The 6900-nt window shown below is 43.8% G+C and overlaps 1 non-coding gene across 1 annotated transcript; it reads right to left on the bottom strand.

Annotated features, from left to right (window-relative positions):
* Nucleotides 1-6603: 6603 nt before the first annotated feature.
* Nucleotides 6604-6675, bottom strand: TRNAW-CCA (transfer RNA tryptophan (anticodon CCA)). The gene has a single exon. It is a non-coding gene; the product is annotated as a tRNA-Trp (tRNA).
* Nucleotides 6676-6900: the final 225 nt, after the last annotated feature.

Raw genomic sequence — 6900 nt, 5'->3', positions numbered from 1 at the left:
TGTTACATGATCAGGTTGTGACCCTGAAGAAAGTTTGACATCTAACAGGAAAATAAAGCTTGCTTTTCTTTGCTCCCAGACTTGGTTTTCCATCCTGCAGTGTGGTTTCTCGGGCTTCTGCAAATGAGTTTCTTGTTTACAAAAACCAGATGATAATTAAGTTAAAAAAAAAAAAAATTAATGTGGTTCTGAGATGCTAAGTATAATATGATAGAACTGGAAATAAATACGCCTACTGAATTCTACTATAGTAAAATAATGCTTTAGGTGTTGTTTTTAATTTTGTCCATTGTACTTTAAAAAGAATATGGAAAAACTGGAGGAGGAGTTCAGAATGGACAACCAAATTAACTTAATGAAGCAGAAAAAGCAGAAGCTTAAAAACAATTTTTTTTTAAATCCTGAGGCTGGGTGAGTTTCTGAAAAGAATGGAGTAGAGAAAACCAGGTTTGATAGAACAGAATGAACATCTCAAATGGTGAAAGATTAAAATGAGGAGCTTCTCAAAGAGAATAATTTCCCATCTGCCCTTCATGGTCTAGCCCCAATGCTCCCTAGCCTGGCTGCCTGTTTGAATCACGTGGGGACTTTAAAATCCTTCTAAGGCCCGGGTCCCTCCCCAGGCTGAGATTCTGATTTAACTGGTCTGAACATGAGTGTGGATATTTTGTCAGAGTTCCTGAGGTGAAACATTAGGTAGGAGAACCTTGGTCATGCCTAAGAGGGCAGGGTCCATGGCTGCAGAGAAGACAGCTGTGATCCACACAGGCTGTCAGCCAGCTTCGCCAGATCCTGTTTCATCAAGAGTTTCTGGAAATCCAGTTATTTACTGATAAATATGGAATCTTCAAATCTTTAAGGGTTGCAACTAATTAAGAGTAAAACATTTAAAAGTGTATTGTGCTTGCCAAACAAAACACAGCTGCTGAAACTGGTCCCCATGCCAGATTAGGCAACCTCAGCCGCAGACATCTGCCTTCTCCTCAGGGAGGAGCCGGGCTGGACTAGGGGCTGTTCTGGGGCCTCTTCTAGTTTGAGTTCTGTTGTTTTGCTTTGTTTTGTTACTGTAGTAAATTTGTTTATTCTTTTAAAATTATTTTTAATTGAAATACAATTGTGTTACAGTGTTAGTTTCAGGTGTATAACAAAATAATTCAGTTTTGTGTTTTTTGTGTTTGTGTGTGTGTATCTATTTCAGATTCTTTTCCCTAATAAATTATTACAAGATATTGAGTATAGTTCCCTGTGGTATACAATAGGGCCTTGCTGGTTATCTGACTCTTTGTGACCCCATGGACTATACAGTCCATGGAATTCTCCAGGCCAGAATACTGGAGTGGGTAGCCTTTCCCTTCTCCGGGGGATCTTCCCAACCCAGGTATCAAACTTGGGTCTCCCAAATTGCGAGCGAATTCTTTACCAGCTGAGCCACAAGAGAAGCCCAAGAATACTGGAGTGGGTAGCCTATCCCTTCTCCAGCGGATCTCCCCAACCCAGGAGTCGAACCGGGGTCTCCTGCATTGCAGGTGGATTCTTCACCAACTGAGCTATCAGGGAAATCCCATTTTATATATAGTAGTGAGTATATGCTAATCCCTAACTCCTAATTTATCCCTCCTCCCCTTTCCCTTTGGTAACCCTGAGTTTGCTTTCTATGTCTGTGGATATATTTCTGTTTTGTATAAAAGTTCATTTGTATCATTTTTTTAGATTCCACTTTTAAATTATATCATATGATATTTATCTTTGTCTGGCTTGTTTCTGTAGTATGATAATCTCTAGGTCCATCCATGTTTCTACAAATGGTATTAATTCATTCTTTTATATGGCTGACTGATATTTTGCTGTATTAATATATATGTACCACATCTTCTTCATCCATTCATCTGTTGATGGATACTTAGGTTGCCTTCGTGTCTTGGCTATATGAACATTGGGGTGCATGTATGTTTTTGTATTATTGTTTTCTCCAGATACATGCCCAGGAATGGGATTGCTGGGTCATACGATAGCTCTATTTTTAGTTTCTTAAGGAACTTCCTTACTCTTCTCCATAGTGACTGCATTAATTTTCCTTCCCACCAACAGTGTAGGAGGGTTTCTTTTTCTCCACACCCTCTCCAGCATTTATTATTTGTATACTTTGATAGATCTCTCTTGATTATTTGAATGAAGAAATGTCCTCTAGTTCCCTAAGCTTCCCCTGGGTCTAAGTTAAGGGAGCTGGCTCTGGGGATTGGGATGGTGATCATGGGTCCCTGTGGTAAGAGGTCGCCAGCGTCCTCTCTGCCCAGCATCTCCCACTCAGAGTTTCTGGCTCTGCTGATTATGAAGGTAAGGAGAATGACGACTGGGAGGCTGGCTCTATTCTATGGGAGATCTGGCAACTGTCCTGAAGCTGCTTTTTGGCATCACTTGGGTTAGGAGGGGCATGGTCCGTGCATATAAGCAGCTCTGATGCTGAAACATAATTTTCAAAAGTTCCCAGTTCATACATCTTTTGAATTTCCCTCTCACCTTCCCTAAGCTGCACAAACAACAGAAAAGGGTGTGTCTCCATGAGCAAAGGAGAGGCACTCAGCACCACTTTCCACAGATGAGAACCTAGCCAGAAGTAGGGAAATTCAGAAGACCTGAAAATGTGACTTGGCAGGATGCTACCTGCCTCTTCTCTCTGAATTAGGACTGCTGTTATTTTGTGTGAATGTAGGGGCAGGTGAGGTAACGGGAAGTCAGGACACCTGCCCTCTCTCTGGCTGTCTGCCCCCTCCGTGCCCCGCAGTGCTGAGACCAGGGTGGTGCCTCCCTTCCCAGAAATGAGGCAGCCTTCCAGGCTAACACCGAGACCTGGGTGTGCACAGTGGCAGGGATTCAGCAGAGAGGGGATGACCACTTAGCCCAGGGCAATGAACAGATGCCAGCTTTGTTCAAAACAGCTTTGTTAAGCCAGGTGGCACTGTACATAAATGGAAAAAGCTTTCTTTAGCAGCTGCCATTTTCCCTCCCCATAGGCTCTGTAGAACAGGCAAAACCAGAGTGATTGAACAGATGCGTGGCTCCACTCTGCAGGCTGTGAAAACCCTCCCAGAGCCATGACCACGCTGTCTTCAGTGCTTTTGCCAGCTTCTCGGTTCTCCAGGCATAGAAACAACACCTGAGACTTCCATGGTGGTCCAGTGGTTAAGACTCCAAGCTTCTAATGCAGGGGTTTGATCCTTGGTCGGGTAACTAAGATCTCACATGCTACGTGGCACAGCCAGAATATTATTTTTAAAAAGCAGCATCCATGATCAAAGATTTCACCGTCAAGGAAAAACGAAAGAGAGATTTGAAGTTAAAATGTAGAAATGGCCCAGAAAAGGGTGAAGGAGACAGGATCCACATGCTTGGCTGGATTCTGGATGCCAGAACCCAGAAATGTGTTTCGTAGAGGGACAGAAGCTACATCAACTCTCGTATCAAGCCACCAAGGCCTTAGGCTGCGGCAGAGATGCTCTGCCCTGGTATAATCTGCATGTGCTCGCGCTCAGTCGTATCCAACTCTTTGCAACCCCATGCATTGTAGCCCCCCAGGCTCCTCTGTCCATGGGATTTCCCAGGCAAGAATACTGGAGTAGGTTGCCATTTCCTACTCAAGGGGATCTTCCTGATCCAGGGATCAAACCCACGTCTCTTGCATTGGCAGGCAACTTCTTTACTACTGAGCCACCTGGGAAGCCCTAATGTCTGCATGAAGAAAAAGTGGTTGATTCTCCTGGAATCCCATATGAACACATTCCCCACTGTCAGTCTCTGCCACTAGCCCGGGACCAGCTTCAGAAGAGTGGGATGTAAGGCGGGGTGCTGTGAGGTTCCTCTGAGGGTCTGACTCACACCACCATGCATCCCAGAATTGTGGTCCAGCAATTGGCTGTAGGTAAGCCTGCTCCCACTCAGGTTCCTTTTAGTCCTGGGACCAAACTGCAGTGTGTACTTTGGAATCAGCCTTCCTTAATGTCTGTCCTCCTTCCGGCCGTAGCCCAGGCTGACTGTTGTATGTACCAATTGCCTGCTCTCCAGCGGCCAGAACAACAAGTCCCGTCCATTTCTGGCTTGATAATGACAGGTTGCCTATGGAGCAGCCTGGCCCGTGCACGCTGTTGACCAGGGTGATGCAAGCAGCTTGTATTTTCCCTTCAGGTAGTTTTTTCCCATTCTAGAAACTTCCTGTTGGTTCTTTTTAGTAAATTCACTCTTCACAGAAGATCTCTAAGTGTGTCCAGGGACAGAGAGTCCCTGGTGTGTCCATTCCACTTTTTTGGAACTTCAGGATGATGGTAGAAAAATTGATTAAGGGGAAATTTGCTACTGTTGGCTAAAATGCAGCTGTATATTCATGACTATTCAATTCATCTGTCTTGCATGATCAAATATTCTTGTTATATGAGATTAATGATAATGTTAGTACTAAGTTCAGTTATACAATGATATGAACTGTGAGTTGAGTTGCTGAGTGAAGTCGCTCAGTTGTCTCCGACTCTTTGTGACCCCATGGACTGTAGCCTACCAGGCTTCTCCATCCATCGGATTTTCCAGGCAAGTGTACTACAGCGGGTTGCCATTTCCTTCTCCAGGAGATCTTCCCGACCCAGGGATTGAACCTGGGTCTCCCGCATTGTAGGCAGACGTTTTTACCGTCTGAGCCACCAGGGAAGATTCAATATGAACTATAAGGGGTTTTAAAAAGAGCAGTTCCATTGGAAAATTTAAAGTACAGTATTCTCATATCGTAAAGTAAATTCTCCTAATGTGGGTCTTCCCTAGTGCTCAGATGGTAAAGAATCACCCTGCAATGCAGGAGACCAGGGTTTGATCCCTGGGTTGGGAAGATCCCCTGGAGGAGGGAATGGCAACCCACTCCAATATTCTCACCTGGAGAATCCCATGGACAGAGGAGCCTGGCAGGCTACAGTCCATGGGGTCACAAAGAGCTGGCCATGACTGAGGGACTAACACTTTTTTACTATAGTTATATATAGTAGGTGATCAAAGATACAGAAAATTTTTTTATTTTTTAAATTTTATTGACATATAATTGATTTACAATGTTGTGTTGATTTCTGCTGTACAGCAACGCGATTCAGTTACATATATATACATATTCTTTTTCACACTCGTTTGCGTTATGGTTTATCACAGGACACTGAGTACAGTTCCCTGTGCTGTGCGGTAGGACCTTGCTATTTCCCCGTCTTGCATAGACTAGTTCACATCTGTTAACCGCAGGCTCCAATCCTTCCCTCCCCACCCCCTTGGCAACTACAGGTCTGTTCTCTGCGTCTGTCTCTATTTTCTAGACAGGTTCGCTTGTGTCATATTTTAGAGTCCACATATGAGTGATATCATATGGTGTTTGTCTTTCTAATTTACTTCACTTAGTATGGTAATCTCTAAGTGTTGCCAAAATGCAGAAAATTTTAAATTAAATCTATGAAATAGTTGCCCTGTTTCTCCCACTAAGTATGAAAAAAGAAGGAAGCATGTGATAACTTTAAAAACTAGCTCTTTCCATCTTTTTCAGAAGAAAGATTTACACACACAAAAACAGACAAACAGTACAATGAAGGAAGTGTTAGGGGAAGTGCTAGACTGACTAATCCAGTGCGGGGGCCAGTGACAGAGACAGTTTGTTCTATGCCAAGGCTAGAAAGGGGGACACTGATGTTTGTGGTTATAATCACGGACTCTGAGATGGCTCCAGGGCTTTGAGGAGTGGTCTAGAACTGGAAAGATAAGCAGAGAAGGTGGAGGTATTTTTCATGTAAAGGCGGACAGCTTAAGCAATGGCTCAAAAGTCGTGGACTTGGCGGCTTACTTCTTTAAAATATTGAAGCATAGTTGCATGTATAATACTGTGTAAGTTACAGGTGTACAGTATAGAGATTCAAAAGTTTTAAAGGTTATATTCCATTCATAATTATTATAAAACTTGGGCTATACTCCCCATGTTGTACAGCATCTCCTTTTTAAAAATTGTTTCTGTTTAGGGCTGTGCCACAGCATGCAGGATCTTAGTTCCCCACCCGGGGGTGAACCCACACCCCCTGCAGTGGAAGCACAGAGGATTAGCCACTGGGCCACCAGGGACGTCCTTATGATGTCTCCCTGTAGCTTATCTTACACCTAATAGTTTATATCTCTTATTCCCCCACCTTTTTTGTCCGTCCGCCTTTCCCTCTTCCCGCTGGGAACCACTGGTTTGTTCTCTATTTCTGTGTTTCCTTTTTGTTACATTCACTCATTTGTTGTACTTTTTAGATTCCCCATATAAGTGATGTCGTACCCTACCTCTCTTTCCCTGACATTCACGCAGCGTGATGTCCTCCAAGTCCATCCATGTTGCTGCAAGTGGCAGAGTTCCACTCTTTTTCATGCAGAGCGATATTCCGTTGTGCGTATATAGACACATGAACGTATATATCTATATATAGTGTCGTGAGTGAAGTTGCTCAGTCATGTCTGACTCTGCGACCCCGTGGATTGTAGCCTACCTGGCTTCTCTGTCCAGGGGATTCTCCAGGCAAGAATACTGGAGTGGGTTACCATTTCCTTCTCCAGGGGATCTTCCCAACCCAGGGATCGAACCCGGGTCTCCTGCATTGGAGGCAGACGCTTTAACCTCTGAGCCACCAGGGAAGCCCATATCTGTATATACCACGTCTTATTTATACATTCATCTGTTGGTGGACACTGAGGTTGCTTACGTATCTTGGTTAACTGTATACAGTGTGGCTATGGGAGATGCATTTGTCTTTTTGAATTAATGTTTTTGGTTTTTTCTGGCTATATACCCAGGAGTGGAGTTGCTGGGTCATATGTTATTGTTTTTAGGTTTTTGAGAAACCTCTGTACTATTTTTCC

The sequence above is a fragment of the Bos taurus genome, chromosome 17 (genome assembly GCF_002263795.3).
Source record: "Bos taurus isolate L1 Dominette 01449 registration number 42190680 breed Hereford chromosome 17, ARS-UCD2.0, whole genome shotgun sequence".
NCBI lineage: Eukaryota > Metazoa > Chordata > Mammalia > Artiodactyla > Bovidae > Bos > Bos taurus.
The sequence above is the reverse complement of the archived record's forward strand: the minus strand, read 5'-3'. Positions and strand labels throughout refer to the sequence as shown.